The sequence below is a fragment of the Chlorocebus sabaeus genome, chromosome 8, assembly GCF_047675955.1.
Source record: "Chlorocebus sabaeus isolate Y175 chromosome 8, mChlSab1.0.hap1, whole genome shotgun sequence".
In the NCBI taxonomy this organism is placed as follows: Eukaryota; Metazoa; Chordata; class Mammalia; order Primates; family Cercopithecidae; genus Chlorocebus; species Chlorocebus sabaeus.
The window spans coordinates 26,921,671-26,943,650 of record NC_132911.1 but is presented as its reverse complement, the minus strand read 5'-3'; the positions used below and the strand labels follow the sequence as shown (position 1 = coordinate 26,943,650).

The 21,980-nt window shown below is 48.4% G+C and overlaps 1 protein-coding gene across 2 annotated transcripts in view; it reads right to left on the bottom strand.

Annotated features, from left to right (window-relative positions):
* Positions 1-21,579, bottom strand: part of PTK2B (protein tyrosine kinase 2 beta) — a 133,932-nt gene extending 112,353 nt beyond the window's left edge. Inside the window, exon 1 of one of the 2 annotated variants that reach the window (XM_007961992.3) lies at positions 21,390-21,579. The gene's annotated coding sequence lies outside the window, so the exon portion shown is untranslated. The remainder of the gene's footprint in view (positions 1-21,389) is intronic. The other variant, XM_007961988.3, reaches the window with a different exon arrangement.
* Between the last annotated feature and the right edge of the window lie 401 nt (positions 21,580-21,980).

The following is a 21,980-nucleotide window of genomic DNA, read 5'->3' as shown; positions in this document are numbered from 1 at the left end:
GCCAGAAAGCCATGACATCTGAAAACCCATCTCATGCAAAGAAGAGGGGAAGTAACTCTTGATGTTAAGCCTAGATCAGGGGATAATGGGGTGGGTAGCTCCCTATCATTGAGGGCTGTCAAATTGCAAAACAGTCATCATTCTGGGCTATTGCCAAGCGCAGTTCAGCACCAAAGGAGCATGAGTTTCAGAAAGTTTGGCTCAGTGAAAGAAAGAACCTTTCAGCCATGCATTATCCAACAACTGGAATGAGGTGTTGGGATGAAACATTCTCAACAGGTGCTCAAGGAAAAGATGACCTCTCTCCATGAGGAGGAGTTTGGGCTGGATGACTTTTAGTGGTCTATCCCCACTTTTCCCCCAAATAATTTGTTATTCAATGGGGATATTTCTGGTCCTTCATGATGTTCCACTTTTCTCTGATGAAAGGAGACTGCTCGTCACTTTCTCCATTGCTCACAGCAGCATGAAGAGCAGGAAGCAACCTTTTTTTTCCCTTCTGAGACAGTGTCTGGCTCTGTTGCCCAGGCTGGAGTGTAGTGGCACAATCACGGCTCACTGTAGCCTCAACCTCCTGGGCTCAAGAAATCTTCCCACCTCAGCCCCCTGAGTAGCTGGGACTACAGGTGTGTGCCACCAGACCAGGCTAATTTTTGTGTTTTGTACTTTTTTGTGTGTGGAGACAGGGTCTCGTCATGTTGCCCAGGCTAGTCTTGAACTCCTAGTTCAAATGATCTGCCTGCCTTAGCCTCCCAAGTGCTAGCATTACAGCCATGAGCCACAGCACCCCACAAAGAAAGCAAATACCTTTAAGAAAACAGAGTGAAAACACGGATCCACATAACCTCTTTTATGAGCTCTAACCCATCTGCAAACAGAAAACTAGTTCAAAGAGGGCAAACTACCTGTAACATATGCCATAGTCCTGAGCAACCAGACTTGTAGTTGAAGTCTTAACTTCAACTTCAAAATTGCAAGAGGGAATGAGGAACATTGGGGTAGGAGAAACAGCTCTTCTGGCAGAGGGGTGAGATATGAATCATTTTTGGGGAGCAAAGAGTTTGGACACCTTTGGTCTGGTGTCTCAGACAGGTTCAGTCACTTTGTAGCCAGTGGTGTGAGCATCTCCTGCTCCTCTGCGTTCCTCACCATGGCCCCAACTCCTCACTGTGGCCTCCAGGATCACGAGGTCCTGGTCTCCATGTGGCTGCTGGATCTGGGGCTTGTATATACATTTTTACCTGACTTGCCTTCCCATTAATGTCATAGGTTTTATGTGTTTTCCATGCCTGGAATCACCCATATGTCATAGAAGCTGCCTGCCTCTCATTTCCTCCTTTGATCAGCAAGTCAGCATAGAAGTTCTGCACAAATAGGGTGCTGGGTCCCATCATCAAAATGTCACATCTGCAGGCTGGGGAAAGCAAATACTTCCCAGAATTCATTCACAGTCAGAAATGTCCATACCCCACTCCTGGTTCAGCTTGCCTTTGCAGGGGAATCAGGGGGATTCTCCAATACAGGCTGTTCTCCAGGCCACTAAGCCCCTCACTCAGAGCAGCCCCACCATTCCCCAGGGACAGGCAGGTCCTCACTGTGGCCCAGATGTCAACATGGGAAGCTCTGCCCCAAGGATGTGGCATATGTTTAAACACATATAAAAGATGAAGAGGAGGTGGTAGCAGAAGTCCTCCTGAGAAGAAAACCATTTAGAAACATGCACCTGCTAAATCATTGCAGTTAGAAGATGAGGCCCGAGGAAGCTGGGGTGGTATAATTTGTTCATTGCTGTGGGAAAAGAGGGAGAAATAAAAGCAAAGAGGTGGACAAAGTAGTAGTGGAATGGGAATACCCCATGATCTGACCCTCTCCATAACACTTTTTGAGACAGAGTCTCACTGTCTCCCAGGCTGCAGTGCAGTGGTGCCATCTTGGCTTAGTGCAACATCCAGCTCCTGGGTTCAAGTGATTCTCCTGCCTCAGCCTCTCGAGTAACTGGGGTTACAGGTGCCCACCACCATGACTGGCTAACTTTTATATCTTTAGTAGAGATGAGGTTTTGCCATACTGGCCTTAAACTCCTGACCTTAAGTGATCCGCCCGTCTTGGCCTCCCAAAGTGCTAGGATTACAGGTATGAGCCACTGCGCCTGGCCTCTTTCCCTAATACTCTTCCTCCCTCCTTCCTTCCTCCAGGAAAAATCGTAAGTGTTATGTATGGTCTGAGACTTCTTGGGGTCATTGGTGAAGGGGCTGAGGTGTGTGTCCTGGAGTGACGTGGCTAAACAAGATGCAACAGTACAGAGGTGGCAAAAGCATGAGGAAGTGAGTTTACACCTGGACAGACCCTTAGACAGACCAAGGGAACCCCGGGCTGAGGGGCTGAAGTTTCTGCCAAGTTCCATAGAATGGATGAGGGTGGGGCCCTGGGTGACCTTAGTTATCTATATTTCTGTCTTCTAGTAATATACGCCATCAATACAAGTAACAGCTACATGGATTGAATACTTATTACATGCAGCACACCAATGAATACTAAGTGCTTTATATAGGTATGTGTATGATCCTTTTTGTAATATCCCTTAAGGAAAACACCGGGGTTGTCACCCTTCAGCATGCAGGAAAGCTGAGGATGGGAGGGGTCAGAACGTGCTGAGGTCACGTGGCTGGGAAGTAGCGGGGCCACACCTTGAGAAGCCCTGGCTCCTAACCCTTGGGACCTGCCTTGCTGACAGCGTGTAAATTGTGTGCAAACCGGATGTTTGTCCTTCTCCACAGGGAGACATATTGCTCCAAATTTAAAAGAGCAATAATATCAGTTCCAACCTCATGCTGGGGAGGGGAGGTCTTGGGGAGAGAGAAGTGGGAGAGGGCGCACAAATACATGGGCTGAGGTGTGTGCCATTTCCCTGAAGAGTAAAATACGGGCAGGAACTGAGTCTAGGAGTCCTTTCTCCAAACTTAGTGCATTTTCCTCTAGTTACAGCACTGATGAAAATTTTTTTTTTATTTTTTATTTATTTATTTTTTTGAGACAGAGTCTCACTCTGTCACCCAGGCTGGAGTGCAGTGGCGCAATCTCGGCTCACCGCAAGCTCCGCCTCCTGGGTTCACGCCATTCTCCTGCCTCGGCCTCCCAAGTAGCTGGGACTACAGGCGCCACCACCACGCCCGGCTAATTTTTTGTATTTTTAGTAGAGACGGGGTTTCACCATGTTAGCCAGGATGCTCTCAATCTCCTGACTTCGTGATCAGCCCGCCTCAGCTCCCAAAGTGCTGGGATTACAGGCGTGAGCCACCACGTCTGGCGAAAAAAATTTTTTTAAAGGAGAAAGGACAGAAGGCAGGCGACATGGTAACAGTGAATGAATAAGGTAAAGGTTGAATGGGGTTGTCAAGAGCACCTCTGTGGCATTGGGCTGAGACTGGCTGAATGTGCATTCTGTGAGCTGGGCATCCCCTCCGGGGTGACATGTCATTAGACAGGTGTAAAAAAGCAACAAAGGGCAGTCATTCCCAGACAGGTATCTGGAACACTCCAGGGCTTTGGGGACTACATGGGGTCCCCAGGTCAGGGGACTCCATGTGCCTGGAAAACACCAGTGGCTTCATTTCAAAGTCATTTGTGATTTTCACAACAAAGTAAAAGAGCAAGACCTTGAGCCAGGCTTGAGGGAGAGGAACCATGTTTGGAAGTGACTTGAGAGGGGAAGGGAGCAATGGGAGGGCTTGGCTGTATGTCAGCTGAGAGATCCAGAAGAAGAAGGTGGATCTGGAAGATGTACAAGAACAAGCAAAAAACAAACAAACAAACAAACAAACAAACAAAGAAGGATCAATCAAAAAATGAAATTCCTGAGGCTGACTTGGATGTCAAAGTCCGCACATTTTTTTGCCTGAGGAAAACATTCTTAATGCAGCTCTGGGGGTGGTAGTTCCCTGAGCGATGCTGATTAGTAATCAAATTATTTTCAAGGCTAATGAGCACATCGGACCCTGGCACTCAGCCACATCAGCTCAGGGGTGGCTTCACAAACGCCTCCTCTTCTCTGTTACCCAGGCCTTGGTAGGTGCGTTTCGAGAGCTGGTGGCCAGCAAGGGCCAATGTAAACAGGTCTCTTGTTTTTCAGGCCCTTCTCACTGCAATTCAGCAGACATGGATGGAACACGTCTTCTATGTGACCCACTGAGGGGGGACACAGGTGCCAGGACTCCATCCTCAGGACTATAGTCTAAGTGGGGAAGGCACACGTCCAATGAAAGATAAAATAAGGCAGAAGGAAAGTCCTAACTGAGTCAGGAAGAAGAGTGTGAGATCAGAGGAGCACAGATGGGATGAACCCGGGGTGCTGGGAGAAGGGCACAGCAGAGGTGGCACAGGGGGAGGGTTTGAAGGAATCTGAGAGGTGGGAATTTAGAAAGCCTGGGAGAGGCAGTCTTGCCTTCGAGAACACCGGGAGCGAAGACAAAAATCTGGGGAAGCCAACCAAGTCATCAGGGCGCCGTGGGCAGGAAAGGAAACATAGTCGTTGTTTCAACCAGGGTGGGCACCAAAACTATTTTTGAAGCATTAAGAACAAAGCAGGCTGGGCTCAGTGGCTTCTCGGGAGGCTGAGGTGGGAGGATCATTTGAGCCGGGAGGTTGAGACTGCAGTGAGCTATAATTACACTGCTGCACTCCAGCATGGGCAACAGAGTGAGACCCTGTCTCAAGGGGCGGGGGGGAGGGCGGGGAGGGGAAAGAACAAAGTAAAGCAAAACCAAGAGAATAAGAAATGACTGCCTGGGCACAACAGCAGACAGGCACAGAAGTGTCTTAAAATCTCACCTGTGAGGTAGGGGGTTCTGATACACACCCCTAAGGAACAGAATTGCAAAGGTGCTTGAGGGTATGTCCCTGTGGGGGAACCTCCACTGCAGTGGTTCTCAAAGTGGGGTCCCCAGGCCAGCAGTGTCCACATCACTTGCAATCCTGTGGGAAGTACAATTCTTGCTCTCCCCAGATGCACTGTGGCAGAAACTATGGAGTTGGAGCCCAGTTTAAAAGCCGTGCAGCCAGGTGGGGTGGATCATATCTGTGTAATCCCAGCACTTTGGGAGGCTAAGACAGGAGGATCACTCGACCCCAGGGGTTCAAGACCTGGGCAACAGAGCAAGACTATCTCTACAAAAAAATTAGCTGAGTGTGACGGTGGGTGCCTGTAGTCCCAGCTACTAGGGAGGCTGAGGTGGAGGGGATTGCTTGAGCCTGGGAGGTAGAAACTGCATTGAGGCATGACTGCACCATTGTACTGGAGGCTGGGCAACAGAACAAGACCCTGTGAAAAACAAACAAACAAAAAACACACAAAAAAACCCCACAGCACCACAAGTGATTCTGATACCACCGACTCCACGCTGTGCTGAAGGACTGCAGTGAGTCCAAGGACTGTCCGCCTTGGTCATGACACACACCTCCCCTTGGAACATTCTCCACTGAGGTGGCCACATCCTGGGGCCAGGGAGTCCTTCACTCACTCAGCTCTTTTGGGAGTAGATGAACTTTTGTGGGTCTTGTTCTTGTCTGAATCTCTCTGATGCCCCTCATTTCCACAGGTATCAGAGATCATCCCAAAACAAGCACTTTTTCCTCAAATCTTTCCCCTAAAAGTTCTCCACATCTGAACAAATGTTTCCACAGTGTGAGCTCCATATCCTGACAGTTGCTAGATTATGACTGGGAGACAAAGGGGCACAAGACGGGGGCCCGTCTTTCCTTCATCCCATTTAGCAACACATGTACTTGTGAAAAATAATTTTATCTCAAGAAAACATGTGCCAGGCATAAACGGATGGTACAGCCAAGAGCTCTGGGAGGAGGGGCACTGGGGGAGGTAGAACGTGAAGATGCCCTTCCCTCCACCACAGTGCCTTGTAGTCCTGAACATCCTCTATGTGCCATCATCCCGATGGAATAGCTGAGCCCAACTGTTGGGGCAAAAACAGCTGCCAGGCCATCCCCTTGCTCTCCAGGTAGGCATCCCCTTCATCTGTCTCTCCCTCTGCACCTCTTGCTGACAGCTGGCTGGTTCTTACCCATCTGGCCAAGCCCTGTCTGTTCTGTCTGCCCCCCTCCCCACTGCACATACGCAAACAGCAGCAAGAGGCAGGAAGTGGGTTCTTCCTTCACCAGCCCTGCTGGCCAGCGGCCAGTGTGGCAGCTTCAATGCCTGAGCAGCAGTCAGCAGCCTGGGCCATGCCCCTAGAGGGCTGGCACCTCCCGCTTGCTGCACCAGCTCAGCCCTGCCTGCAGCCCTGGCCACTCCCCAGACATGCCTGTCTGCCCATGCCCAGCCAAGGCTTCTCCACACTTGGTGCAAGAGCTCCTGCAGCCTGGGGCCAAAGTCCTCTTTAAACAAAAATCTGCCTCTCTTCCCTGCTTAAAAATTCCTGCAACTGTCTATCCTATCCTATCTATCCTATTGCTTCCTGTCACTGGAGAATGATGTCCAACGCTAAGCCACCAGGATCAAGGGTCTCTATAGCATTCCCGCCTTATCTCCACTGTGCTACTGCTAGACCCAGCTACCCTCAGATGTTCCCAGCTTCCCAAACAGGCTCCATTTATTCAGTGCCTTCTTATCTTTGCATATGTTGTGCTCTCACCCGGTAAAGCACCTCACCTCACCACCCTTTTTCTGTCTGGCACACTCCTATCTATTCTTCAAAACCCTTCCCAGCACCACCTAACTATGAAGCCTTTTGGGCCTCCCCTTGGTAAAGTTGGTAGCTCTGGCCTTCCTGCCTCCATGGCATCTGTTCCACTGTCATGCAGAACATCTGTTCTCACTGTGGCTGCCTGCATTACTTTTCATCTTGAGAATAACACTCCTTGTTCACCTCCGAAACCACTAATGCCTTGCATGGTACCTGGCCCATAGCAGGTGCTAAGTGATGTGGAGCTAGGCTTTAGAGTCACCATGTCAAAGCTACCAATTCTACATTCTCAAAAATAGGAAACATGGCTTCAAGGAAGCACATAGACTCATTCCTTGCAGATGTTTAAAGCTGAAAGGAAAACAGCCACCTGCTAGGACAGGTGAGACTCCGTCCTGACCAACAGGCACAGAAGAAAGGACTAGGTGTCGCTGTCACTGGGAACACTGGGATCCTGCCTAGGAATGGACTAAAATTCTATGGAAGGGATCTGGATGCTTCTCTGATAGACGGTGATCTGAACTCCTAATTCTGAACCTGCCAACCACCAACAGTAAAGGAAAGGAGTCCAGGCCATATATGTCCACACTGCTGTGTACTGTCCCTGGTCCCCTGATCCCGAACTCCAACCACATACACTCCAGAGTCAACTACGCTGGAGCCTGCCCGCTATGTTACCACCCTGCCGGTCTTTCCATTGTCTCAATTTCTTCCCTTTCCAGGGTCTGAGCCTTTAAAGGTCATCTCTCAAGCTTTTGCCCATGTCTCCGTGCCCATGTCAGGCCACAGCTTCCTTCTTATTTTCTTGCCCAATATTCTTCCTCTTTCTCTCTCTTACCCCAAACTCTAGAGTACCATTTGCCAGTTCACACATTTTCTTAAGAAAGGACCAATGGTAAAGGATGGGGAGGGGGCTGTGACTCTCTGCAGTTGGTGGCGAATCGTGGTGAGTGTGGCTTCTGAGATGGATCAGACTGTTTCACCCCAGAGAAGGTAGAAGGAGAGACCTCCAGAGTCACCACACAGAACACCAGCAACCCAGAAGCCTTTGTGCTGATGGAAAGAGCAATGAAGAGCTGGGGGGCCCACCCAAGAAAATCCTTGTTATCAGGTCACGTGCCCACAGGTCCCACTCTGGTGACTTACAACTCTGGACCACGGCCTACAATCACATCACTTGATGTCTGAGTTTCTCGACTGCCTCCGGGACCCTGCGCAGCCTTAGTTCCTTCCCATTTTAAAGGAAGATGATAAAGATATTCCAGGCGACAGAAAATAGTGTCTTGTTTCCAATCTGTAACTGCAAACTTGTTCTTTAAACAATTTTATATATGGTTCCATAAAATGTAAATTAAAGACCAGGGCTGATTTACTAAGTGGGGATTAGAAAATCCTAAACAAAGAGGGAAAGATTGGTCTGGTTGCTTGATTGGTTTACTTGCTTGCATTTCTTCTTTTGTTCATTCATTCATGAGTCCACTGTCCGTCCATCCATTTACTTATTTTTAAATATCACGTTTGCTTGAATAGGAGGTAAAGCTCTCTAAGTTCCCAAATTATCTGCCGGAAAAGAGAAAGTTTATATCCAAGCCCTTACAGAGTCTTTCATATTATGGGTTGCTTTCTCAATTATCTTATTTTGAACAACAACATACTGTTTGGGAAAAGTATTAGCACTCCAATCAAGGCTAGTTTGGGATGCTTATGAAGGTTACTTAAAAGAATTGGTTTTTATGAAAAAAAAAAACCCACCATACTATAATATAGATTCAGCAATTTTTCTTTTTAAATTTTTTTTTCTTTCTTTCCATAGGTTTTTGGGGAACAGGTGGTGTTTGGTTACATAAATAAGTTCTTTAGTGGTGATTTCTGAGATTTTGATGGACTTATGCCACTGGAGCAGTATATACTGTATCCAATTTGTCTTTTATCCCTCCCACCCTTCTCCTTGATTCCCCAAAGTTCATTGTATAATTCTTATGCCTTTACATCCTCATAGCTTAGCTCCCTCAGCAATTTTTCTTGAGGGCATAACCTCAAAATTTCAAGTGCTAAATATTGTAAACAACCTTTAAAAGATCATTGTCTAAAAAGAAGTGTACTGAGTCGTTATACTGTTGACATAAAAAATAAATACTTCATAAAGGATTTGAACAGACATTTTTTCCCAAGAAGACATACAAATGGCCAATAAGAACATGAAAAGATGTTCACCATCATTAATTATCAGGGAAATGCAACCAAAAACCATAGTAAGATACTACTTAATTCCCACTGGAATGGCTAACATCAAAATTACAGACAACAACAAGTGTTGGCAAGAACATGGAGGTGTTAGAACCAACAAGTACTGCTGATGGGAATAAAAAATGAGGCAGCTGCTATAAAAAACCATTCAGCAGTTCCTCAAATGTTAAACAGAGTTATCACAGGACCCAGCAACTCCACTCTTAAGTTTATAGCTCAGAGAAATGAAAACATATGTCCACAAAAAAACTTGTACGTGAATGCGTATAGCAGCATTATTTACAATGGTCAAAAAGTGGAAACAACCCAAATGTTTATTAACTAATGAAGAGATAAACAAAATATGGCATATCCATACAACAAAACATTACTCATCAATAAATATCAATCAAAATGAAACGAAGTACTAATAGATGTTACAGCATGGATGAAGTTTCAAAACACTGTGCTAAGTGAAAGCAGCCAGTCACGAAAGGCCACAGTGTTGTATGATTCCATTTATATGGAATGACCAGAAAAGGCAGATCCATAAAAATAGAAAGTAGATAGTCTTGCCAGGGTACGGGGGAGTGGAGAACAGGGTGTGACTGTTGATGGTACGGGGGTTTCTTTTTGGAGTGACGAGAATGTTCTGCAATTAGATAGCAGTGACGGAGGGCCAGGCGCGGTGGCTCACGCCTGTAATCTCAGCACTTTAGGAGCCCAACGCGGGCGGATCACTTGAGCTAGGAGTTCAAGACGAGCCTGGCCAACATGGTGAAACCCTGTCTCTACTAAAAAATACAAAAACTAGCCGGGCATGATGGCAGGTACCTGTAATCCCAGCTACTTGGGAGGCTGAGGCAGGAGAATCGCTTGAACCAGGAGGGAGAGGTTGCAGTGAGCTGATATCATGCCATTCACTTCAGCCTGGGCAACAGAACAAGACTGTCTTAAAAAAAAAAAAAAAAGCGGTGATGGTTGCACAGCTCTGTGAATGCACTAAAAACTGTTGAACTGCACGTTTTAAAAAGGTGAATTTTGTGGTATGTGAATTGTATCTCAAAAAATATTACTCATCAATAAAAATCAATTAGCATTTATTAAAAATAAACTGGGGGAGGGGGAGCTGGGCTGAGGCAGGAGAATCACTTGAATCCAGGAGGCAGAGGATGCAGCAAGCTGAGATTGTGCCACTGCACTTCAGCCTGGATGACAGAGTAAGACTCTATCTCAAAAATGAAAAATAAATAAATAAAGAAAGAGGTAAATAAACTCCTTTTGCATCAATATGAAACAGCCAACTCTCTTCAGACCATAGGGACTACGACGAATGCAGAACATGAAGAGCTGATGCAAAAAGCATTCTGGTGATAAGGAGGACACTGATGTCAGAGATGGGAGTGAATACTTACAATGTTTCCTAAACTGGGAGAGTTGGGGAAAAGCAGTATTTAAGTTAATGTATTATGTTATTAGCGTGTGATTGAAAATGTACCACTAAAATAATTTTTCAACATTATCCTACAAAGTTTACATACGAAAATCAGCTTTTTAATTTTTTTTTTTTTTTTTTAGCAGCCCTCCTTATTGGGAGAACAGAGCTGCCTTATGTCAGGCACACATTGTATGTACCCAATGCCAGTTGTGTGTCAGGCACCAGGCTGTGTCCTTGGGATATAAGAGTGACTCTCCATACAGATATGGTTCTTTCCTCAACAGGGCTTATGGTCTAGTTTGTCTGAATTAAAAAGGAGCTCAAGTTTGAGGTCATTTTTATGAAAGGTTTGTAGAATGGATGATAATATCTTACAAGAGATGTTCTTAATCTTTTGGGGTCACAGGTGCCTTGGAGAGTCAGATGATAGCAATGAACTTTCTTTCATAAACATACGCATTTGCTCCATGGTGAGAATTACACATCTTTCAGGGAGTTCAAGTCTACAGCCCCTCCTACCACTCACACATACATAAACCTGCCATGCCCCAGGCTGGACTTCCGACTTTGAGATTGTTCTTTTCCAAATCCATCTGCACCTACAGCCATTCTCCAGCTCCCATAACACATACACAATGAGCACCTCAAGAGCCTGAGACCCAGAAAGAATTCCAGATGACCTGCACCCCAGGAGATCCATGGTAGGGACTCAAGGGTCTGGTAGGTACCTCGCCTTCTCACTCCAACCCTGGACAGGAATATTTTTCCCTGGTTTATATCGGGCACTTACCTAAGATCTGCTTTGAAGAAAGCTTTCCACTTGCTAAAAAGTCCAACACCCCCGACTGCACATACAGATAAAAAAACAGGAGGCTTGAACAGGCTTACGCAGGGGACTCATCCCATAGCATGTGGTGGGATATGAAGGAGGCAGTGACTAGCTCAGGGCTCCTAGGCTCAAGGCAGCTCCTGTGCCCTCTTCCGGGGTCCCAGAGGGCATGAACATAGGCTGGGGCTGAGTGTTCAGTGTTGGGTGCAGAAAGCATTTTTCTTTTCTCTCTCTTTTTTTTTTTTTTTTTTTGAGACAGTGTTTTGCTGTTTTGCCCAGCCAGGCTGGAGTGCAATGGCATGATCTTGGCTCACTGCAACCTTTGCCTTCCAGGTTCCAGCGATTCTCCTGCCTCAGCTTCCTGGGTAGCTGGGATTACAGGCATACCCCACCATGCCTGGCTAATTTTGTATTTTTAGTAGAGACGGGGTTTCTCCATATTGGTCAGGCTGGTCTCAAACTCCCAACCTCAAGTGATCTGCCCACCTAGGCCTCCCAAAGCGCTGGGATTACAGGCGTGAGCCACCACTTGGCCCAGAAAGTGTTTTTCTATACAGGGTCAAGTAAAGAAGGGGAGAGGGCTCAGAGGCTACACTGGTGATAATGCAGATAAATGAGGTGATTGTCGACCAAGTGTTTGCAAATCTTGAGCTTCCCAGGGCCAGAAAGCTCAGAGTCCAGCAGCCATGGCAGGTGCTATGTCTGTGTACACTGGAGGTCAAAGTCCAAGTTACTAAAAACTGTCAATCTGTGCCTTGTAAATCTTTCCCATTTCTCCGGAGCATTGTACCCTCTGCCAAGGATGCCTAACTTCTTTCCTCCTCCCCTTCTTTCTCCTCTCATTCAGCCTGGCCTACCTAGTTAGACTCAACAGCAGGAGGAGGAGAGACAAGTGAAAGGTAAGACTCGTAGAGATTAGAGAGAGTTAGGAGTGGTTTAGTAAAGAAATGATGGAGTTCCTGCCCTACATTGCTGACTCCCTCTTTCTGGGCTATAGGAAATCTCCACCTTCAGGACAGGCAAGAAGGGCATGCTAACCACAGGGCAAGAATTCAAGAGGCTTGGGATGTGGCCCCTATTCTAGTTGCAACTGGCTGTTGCGACACCCACTGTGGGGAATGAGGAAGCGCTGTCTGGCTCATTGCCTGTGAGCCAGGCATGAGTGTACAGGGAAGGAGGGATCCCTTTTCACAGGCCCAGGGAAATACAATTTTCTATCCTTGGAATTTGAGGGTATAAGGAAGAAGAACAAAATAAAAGGCATCTCCCTGCTCTGGAGGAATGTAGCATCAGGTTGAGAAATAGATTCTGGGAGATCCCAGGATGCAAAGAAGCCCAGAAGTTGCCATGGGGAGCTCAGATGTCCTCCAAAAGGGTGGGTCACCAACTGAGCCTTAAAGGAGTAAGTAGGACTGGTGAAGTGCATGGGGCTGGCATTCCAAACAGGACACAGGACTTGAGCAGAGGCTTACCAGAGACTGGGGCGCACACCAGGCTGGCTGGGGCTTCATTTGGAAGGTATGGGGAAAGTTCAGTTAGAAGAGCAGATCAAGGTTGGATTACGGGAAGCACTGAATGGTAAATTTAAGGGGGCTGGATTTGCCTGGGGGCATTGGGGAGTTTCCAAAGGAACCAGAGATAGGACGAGGCTCTTGGGTAAAAATATGAAGCAATATTAGGTAATATGATTTGGGTTGGAGTAGGGGCCACAGAAATGGGAAGGAAGGAATGAAAGGCATGAAGAAAGAATCTGCAGGATTGAGTGATGGGCAAGATACGAGCAGAGAAAAGTGGAGGCGTGGAAAAAGGGGAGGCAATAGCAAGGTTTCTGACCTGAGCGTGTGGGAGAGGAACAACCCCATGAAGAGGAGAGATGCCAGGAGGAAGAGATGGTTTGGCGTGAGAAAAGGAGGAGTTTAATTTCTGAGATACAGCATTTAAGAAAACAAGCTCCTCAAGTGGGAATATCTTAAAGACTCTTAGAAGCGAGGCCTAAGGGAGGGAAGGAGGGTCCTGGGAATCATCACATCTGGGTGGTCACTGGAGACGTGATGGAGAAGGGGCCTGTGGATCTAAGCGCATATTCCTGACTTGATACTTCAAAGGGCTGCCAGACAGAGGTTGGGACAGGCTGGCATTTAACACACTCCTACCAGAGGGGAGGCCCAGGGGGAAGCGGCTGGGCTGAGAATCAAGAATATGGAAGACAGAGGTGAAGAAGAATGGTGGGTTCCTCACGGATATTCTCATAAGTCCTGTATCTCTCAAATTCATCAAAGAACCAATTTCAACTCAGAGAAAGAAGCCTCCAGGGGGTGCCTGGATGCTCCATGGGACCGCAAAGCATCTGAGTTATGCAATTTATTCAGATGTGTGAGGCCTGAACCATTACAACATTACTCTCTTATCGGCCCCCCTGGGAGTTTGAGCTCTCCTCACTCTCATCCACTCTACAACCCGGAATCTGACCCTGGCACCTCCATCCAAGTCAGTGTGGTCAACAGCTCCCTGCTGCCTTCAGAATAAAGCCCCACAGCTGCCTGGGACTTCCAGAATAACTCTCAAACACATTGGCCTCCCTGTCCAAGCCTTATCTTCCTTTCCACTCCCATCTCTGATTACCTTTTGCCACTCTTGATTCCACCCAAAATGAGTCACTCAAACCACACCTCTCCATCTCTCTGCTGTTATTTATACTCTTCTTTGACTACAGCCACCACCTCAAGTTCCCACAGTGTATCCTGTCTATCCTTTCAGAGTTTTGCCAAATGCCGTCTCCTCCAGGAAGCATTCCCAGAGTCCATAGCCAGAAGGAATCTCTGTCCTGCAATCTCATAGCACTTCGTGCCTCTTTTATGGCACAACATTATTTATCTTTAAATAACTTAGAGTTAAATAAATACTGTACAGTTCTTTATCTTCATGTATTGCCTCCCCTACCATACTATAAACTTTGTGAGGACAGATATAATTCCTCAAATTTTGGGGAAGAAGTGGTGGTTCATGCCTGTAATCCCAACACTCTGGGAGGCCGAAGCAGAACTGCTTGAGCCCAGGTGTTCAACACCAGCCTGGGCAACATAGCAAGACATCATCTCTATAAAAATTTTAAAAATTAGCCAGGTGCAGTGGTGTGTGCCTGTGGTCCCAGCTACTCAGGAGGCTGAGGCTGGAGGATTGCTTGAGTCTGAGAGGTCAAGGTTGTAGTGAGGCGTGATTGCACCACTGTACTCCAGCCTGAGCAACAGAGTGAGATTCTGTCTCAAAATAAGATTTAAAAAATTGGGGGAAGAAAAACTATACCTTGAGAGTAAAGGGGGTGATGGGGAGAAACATTCAGCAAGTGCCTAGAACAAATTACAAACGAGCAAAGTAAGGCTCAGAGAGGTTCTATCACTTGGCGATGTCAGACAGGCAGAGTGTGACAGAGTCGAGAGTCAAACCTACCACGTTCTGATCCCAAATTCATTACTTTTCCTGGGACAATGCCTGTGATGTTTCATGGGGGATTTTCACACAGTCAAGTATTTCTCTCCATGACCCTACTAGGGAGGCAGTACTAATTCTTCATCTTCAAATGAGAAAAGGGAGGCTTGAAGAGGAAAGAGATTTAGCCAATGTCCCCCAGTTAACAGGTGAGAGGATCTACACCAAAGCCCACGCCTCCTGCCCTCTCTCTTGCCTCTTGCCCAAGCTGAAAAACTGCCTGAGCTTCTGCCTGTAATGAGCTGGGGGCTGGGATTCCAGCTTGCTGTGAGTCACTTGCAGCTGTCTCGGTTGGCACTGCTGTCTGCCAGCGTCGAACATCTGCCTAAATAGCAGAGGGGATGTGATCGGATGCTGCCGAGAGCCTCTGCAGAGGTGCAAAGTGCAGCAGCATCAGATCTCTCATAACCTACCTGGGGCGGGACCTGGGGGCGGGGACTGTGTACACCCAAGCTGGGTGAGAGGGGTTGGGTTTTGACTGCAAATGCTCCCAGAGAACACAGAAAAGCACTTCAGGTTCCCAGAGCAGTGGGATGGACATAGTACATTAATTGAGAAATCAGAAAATGGGCTGGGTGTGGTGGCTCATGCCAGTAATCTTAGCACTTTGAGAGGCTGAGGGGAGTGGATCACCTGAGGTCAGGAGTTTGAGACCAGCCTGGCCAATATGGTGAAACCCCGTTTCTACTACAAATAAAAGAACTAGCCAGGGATGGTGGTGGGTGCCTGTAATCTCAGCTACTCAGGAGGCTGAGGCAGAAGAATCTCTTGAACCCAGGAGGTGGAGGTTGTAGAAAGAAAATAAGCCAGGTGTGGTGGCATGTGCCTGTAGTCTTGGCTCATGCCCCTACGCCCAAGTGAGACTTCATCTCAAAAAAAAAAAAAGAAAGAAAGAAAGCAGAAAATGATGGTGTTCCAAGTGGCCAGAACCACCACAGGGGCCATTCTGTCCCAGGTGAGAAGGGAACCCCCAGAAAAGCAAAACCCAAACTCAGGTCAGAATTCCCAGTAGATCACCCCCCGTCAATCACCCCCATATATACCAGTGGGACTGCTATGGCTTGTGGGGGGCAGGTTCTCACAGAATCAGGTGCAAGGCCCTCAAGAAAGAAAGGGCATTAAAAGGGGGTCTGCCCCCACAATTACTGGGAGAATTAGCCGAATTTAAAGGAAGACAAATGCAGGAGATGCGAATTAAACCCGGTACCGAGCTCTAAACCCTAGGCGAGGTAGATTCTTTGAGCCCCCCTGTCTCTAGTGAGTGATCTTGCCAGATTCTGTGTGGGTGGATTTCAGAACATAAAAGGAAGAGAGAGAACTGGAGAGGGGAAAGATGTTAGTGAACAGAGCCAAGCTAGGAAACGGGAAGGCTTGCCTCCCGCAGGTACTGGCCATTGCTGATCTGGGTTCTAGCCACACTGACTGGCTGCCTCATAAAAGCAGCAACCACCTCAGTGCTGGGAAAAGGTAAGAGTCCACGAAGACCACAAAACTCAGAGCAGTGTCCAGTCCTGCAGCCCGCCTATAGCCTACCTGGAGGGTCTCCTGAAAATTAAACTCCACATTCACACCAACCTGCCCATTGCGTCTAGGTGAAAAGTGCGTTGGAACATGCAGCCTCAAGTCTGCTCTCTTAATAAACTGTCACTATGAGTAATAATTATTCCTTGAGAAACAGCAGAGTGACTCAAAAAGCTGTCCCCTCCCCCTCTGCCGCCCCCTCGCACAGCTCCCAGCTTTGTACACAGTATTAGGAAGCCTAGAAAGTGAAGCCACCATTTCCTCCTGCCTGTCAGCTCTCTGAACACTTTAAATGACCATCTGGACTTCAGTGCTGGATGGGCATTCGTAGACAGTCTCTTTGCTGTCTAAAGAGTTAATTAGGGCTGGCTGTTCCCCAAACACAGTGAACTGAGAGTGGCGCTAGGCATAAATAAACATCATTGAATACCTGATGTATGCTTGTGAGACAGTGCTCAGGGGAAGCTGCCTGATGCATCGCAGAAAAGGCCCTATAACCTCTGGAAAAATAAATGGCGCTGACCCACCAGCTCAGATATGGCCATACGTGTAAAGACACCGGAGAGCTCACACTTATTGGATGTGTATCATCTGCCTAATTATGGGACTGAATGTTTTATTGTACTTTGACTCTATTATTATTAAGTGGGTGCATAAGACGCTATTATTAAGCGGGTGCATCTGGGTTGTTGAAATATCAAAATAGTCCATCCTCGTTGGAAATGTCCATGCAACAGCTCCCCAAAGGCCTGTTTCTTCCACCCCCAGACTCCCCAAGATGCACTGATGGGGTAAGCCTGGCATGGAAGGGGGCTTCTCTGATGCTGCTCAGGGTAATGGTGGTGTCTATTCTGTTTGATCTGTACTCAGGCTTTAGTAGCTGTATTTTGAGTATCTCTCTAACGTACACTATCTCATGCCACCATCACCCGAAGCCCTGTTATTGTCTCCATCTTGCAGATAGGAAGCTAGGGCTAACTCACCTACCTAAGGCCACTCACAGGGTCCCAGACCTGGGCTGGAACCCAGGCAGACTGACTCTGAGCCCGAGCTCTTGAACATCTGACTGCTTGGACAGATAAGGCATATCAGTGTTGCAGAGTCACCACTATCCCTGCTCTTTCTCCTCGACCCTGGAACTGACCTATACTCTACAAGAAACTCTTCATCCTCAAGCCAGCAAAACTTATCTTCATTACCATACTTTCAGCCCCAGGCACATCGCAGCTCTGCACCTCTACTCCATCCCCCCATGTGGCCATCTACCTGGGAGGCCAGAGTCACGTGGTCCTGAGACATATGGGTCCCAGGCAGGGGAAACTAGAGACTGAGTGACCTACCATGCAGGGTAGCCCCAGGGTAGCCTCCCTCCCCTCCCTAGCCTCACCATCAGTTTCCTTTGTCCTAGCAGTATTTGGGGCACATGGAGCTACTGTCATCACTATGCAGAGCTAAGTGCCAAGGGACTTGGACTTTCTCCAGGGTCCTCTGCACAATAAAACATGGCCAGAGCTGCAAAGGGAAGACTGAGGCTGACACAGGTGGGAGTTTGTGTCTCTGAAGGATGCATGATGCTAGAAAGTTTGCATATAGCCAGACGCGGTGGCTCAGGCCTGTAATCCCAGCACTTTGGGAGGCTGAGGCAGGTGGATCACGAGGTCAAGAGATTGAGACTCTCCTGGCCAACACGGTGAAACCCTGTCTCTACTAAAAATACAAAAATTAGTGGGACGTGGTGGTGCATGCCTGTAGTCCCAGCTACTCGGGAGGCTGAGGCAGGAGAATCACTTGAACCCAAGAGGCAGAGGTTGCAGTGAGCTGAGATTGCACCACTGCACTCCAGCCTGGGCAAGAGAGTGAGACTCCATCTCAAAAAAAAAGAAAGGTTGCACACAAGGGCTCCTTCCTTGAAGATCTTCTCTAAGTTGGACACTGCCTAGTCTAGAATGAATTAGGTCCATCCTGGCTAGTGTTATGAGAAGGGCTATGTCTTCTGAAAGACCTGCTTGGTCCCCAAACTGCACTCACATCAATCAAGGTTCACTCAATGTGGAATGCTGTTTCCCTGAGAATCTGCATGGGCTCTATAGCCATACTTAGGGAATGACACGTGTCTTTTTATGCAGGACTGATCATAACCTTGGTCTTGCAAATATTCAAGATACAAGTCCAAGTGCAGGCTCATTTGAACGTTTCATCAGTGGAACACCTCTATCCATCTCATGCCATAGGATCTCTCTCAACAACACCTGGGCAAACAATCTAAGGACCTGGGGACAAAATGTTTATCACAGGGGGATGGGGAGATTCAGCCACTGGAAAGAAGGACCATTTTTAACCTAGCCGTTCCCGCAAAGGAAACACACTTTCCATTTCCTCTCTCTTAACGAATTCTTAACTTCCTCTAGGTTCCCTTTTAGGAGGACCCTAATTTGTTGTTACAAGTGCTCCCAATAAAGTCAAAATCCAGTTCACAAGGCACCCTCACTTGCTCTATCTCTTAGCACTACTTTTCTAATAAGGAACTCATCCTAAAACTGGGACTTATGACAGCCAAATTTCATGGCCCATTTGTCTGCACTGAATATTTTATGTGGATTCTCTACTTTAATTCATTCACATTTCCCTTCAGTTAATTCTACTTTGAGTCACTCTCTGCCCACCCACCATCCCTCAAGAAGAGCGTTATATCTCCACCCCTTGAAGCAGGTCATATGGGAAGGGAGTAGCAAAGCTAAAAACATAATGTAGACTCTGCCCCCAACCCAAGGGCTAACCCCAGGTGTTCTCACTGGACACAGAAACCCTACCCCGTATTTTGCCTGAGACCTCCAAGTGCTCACTTGTAGAAGTAAATGAACCCAAGCACTCTGTGGCTGTTGTTTTGCTCACCCCTGTGAAAGTGTTGCAAAATTCAATATGCACCGCGTTTCCTTTAGTACTCACTAGGCAATTTACATACATTATCAGGGATCCTCCCAACCACCTGCACAGATATTCCTGCCCTCGTTTCAGAAAAGAGGATTCTGAAGGTCAGAGAAGCTCACCAGTCTACACGGATTTGAACCCAGATCTATCTGGATTTAACGCTGTTTCTTTCTGAGGTACCATACTCCTTTCACCTGTATAGATGAGTAAACTGACCAAGGAATTTATTTTTTTTGTCTTTTAAATAATAGCGTCAATCAGTGAATGAGCTCAAAAATAAAATCCAGGAGGAATGGTTACAAGATAAACCTGAGACTGTTCTCAGAGTGCCTGGGCAGTTTCCAGCCCTTACTTCCCAGCATTGCGCCAACCTTAGCTTCTCCTAGAGTAGGGTTGCCAAATACAGGACACCCAGTTATATGTGAATTTCAGAGAAACAGTGAATAATGTTTGAGTATAAGTATGTTCCACATAGTTCATGAGACATATTTGTATTGAAAAAAAAAAAAAACATTGAGTGCTTATCTGAAATTCAAATCTCAGTGTCCTGCGCTTTTATTGGCTAAAGCTGGCAACCTCTTTCTGCTGGGAAGTCTCCTGCCTGGCTCCAGGTCCCAAGTGTTGCTCCAACAGAAGTTGCCATGGCAGCCTGGCAGGCCTTCCAAAGCCTTCTAGAGTGGTCTCCACTCACCCCTGCAGCTTCCCCTCGCCCCTGCATGTTCTAGGCTCCCAACAAGCCCAGCTACTTTCATTTTCCTGGATGCCTCCCGCTGCTTCCAGCCTCCTGCTGCTTTTAGCCTCTGGTCTCTGCACTTGCTGTTCTTTCCCCTCTTCTCTTGCCTGGCTAATTTCTAGTCATCCTTCAGCTCTCAACTTGGAGTCACTTCTGCCAGGAAACCCACCTGGCCATTGCTGATTGGCTCCCCCCACAGCCCTCTAGTGCACAGTTGGATAGTACCCTGTACCTTCCCCTGGCAGCCTCCCTCAACCACCCGCTATCCCACACTGCCCTGGTGAGCAGAGGCCATGCCACACTCACCTTGTCCCCACACCTTGCACCTGCACCAGGCCACAGGCGGGAAGCCAGTGAGTGCCTCCTGAATGAATGACTGCAGACTGTCCCGCCAATGCTGGGGCTCTCCAGTGTGACTACTTCCTTCCTCCCCTCTGTCTTTAGTCACTTTTTCATCAGTGTCCTCCTCCCCCTCCCCTAGAGTGGTTGTGAAAGACAGGGCCGTCAGTAACAGCACTCGGGGTGAACAGAGAGCATCCTATGTGGAGGGGCCTCCCAGCACCCACCACCGGGTCACGCCAGGTGCATGGCCCCAGTGGGCTCAGACCCAGCCACAGCGCAGCTTCCGAGTCCCTCTTGGCTAACGCCACCTCTAGGCACAACTTTCTGCTCTTGTCCTCCCACTGGCCCCTTAAATGAGCGGACTTGGGTTTTGCTCTCAGTTTGGGGTATAGGGAGATGCCGGTGTCATGTGGTCGAGGCTTAGGGCAGGTGGCAGGGCTTGCAGAACATCACCCATATGCCGCTCCATGCTCACCCACCCAAAGCGGTGCCCACGCTCAGCCTGACAGCAGGCAGAGGCAGCTCCAAACTTAACCCTTGAGTGGCACTCAGGAGGCGGCTTCTCAAGGAACCAGAGTGGCCAGTGTTGACTACACGCACACATACACACACACACACACACACATACACGAGCTCCCCTGCCCCCCAGAACACCCCTGCTTTCCTCCAGCCAGGGCTTGATTCAGAAGATGACCTCTCAGGGGCAAGGAGTGGCTGCAGGAGAGTTGGGGTGGGCTGGGGGTGAGACTATGACCCCAGGGGCTGCAGAAGGGCCCAGGAGGAGTGGGGAGCGGGGCGGGAGCAGGCAGAGGTCTGAGGCAGGATCTGAAACCCCATGGCTCCCTAACCTGACCTTTAGAGGCAGCAGCCTACCTGTGCCCTCACACTGTCACCCCTAGCCTCCCCCAGCCTTCCCTGTCTGAATATGTTGAGAGGACAAAGAGGGAGAAACACCCTATAGTGTCAAATTTACTCCAAAAATAGAACCCCTCTTCCCCGAGGAAGGCTGGCGAGCTCCGGGCGTGTGCACAGCACCCACGGTTCCGATTTCCTGGGTCTGGTGTTTTTCCGGGAACTCCCGGCTCAGGTGCCCAGGATCCCGGAATTGTCGTCCCCAACCCCTGCCATTCGGTCAAGCCTCCAACTTCTGCCGGGCACAGCGCTCAGCCCTGGCTCGCGGGAGGGACTCACCCAGGGAGGCGCGGACTCCGGCGACTGCTCCCTCTGGCCCTGCCAGGTGAGCCGGGACGGCGGCAGGTACAGGTAAGTCGGTCGGGCAGGTAGGTGTGCAGCGGCTCCGGAGGCTGTGGCTGAGTAAAAGGGCTGACAGGTTAGATTCCCCCTCCTCCTCTGAGTTGTTAACCACACCCCTGCTGCTCTCCTCCCCACTTCCTTAAAGGGTGGGGTGTGTTGTCTGTGTGTGCCGGCTACAGCCTCTTACCATAAACTCTGAAATAGAAGCTGCCACCAATTCCCTGAGCGCCAGGCAGACCGGAGGGGCGATCTCTGCCATCCCCTCGGCTGCAAATGGGATCCTCAGATGTTGTGTGCCCCTTGTGAGCAGCTGACTCCCCAATTCCTAACACCCCTCCATCCTCTGCCCACTCCACCTGCAGCCTTTTGGAGGCCAAAAGGTGTGTGTAGGGAGGTGGGGGCAGGGCGGGCAGGGGAAACCAACTTCTCAAGCTGGTTCTCCCCCAATCCCCCCGCAGTGGGAGATGTTACCTACATGGTACTCTGAGCACCTGTATCCTAATCTCTCCATGTCCTAAAGTGGCCCCA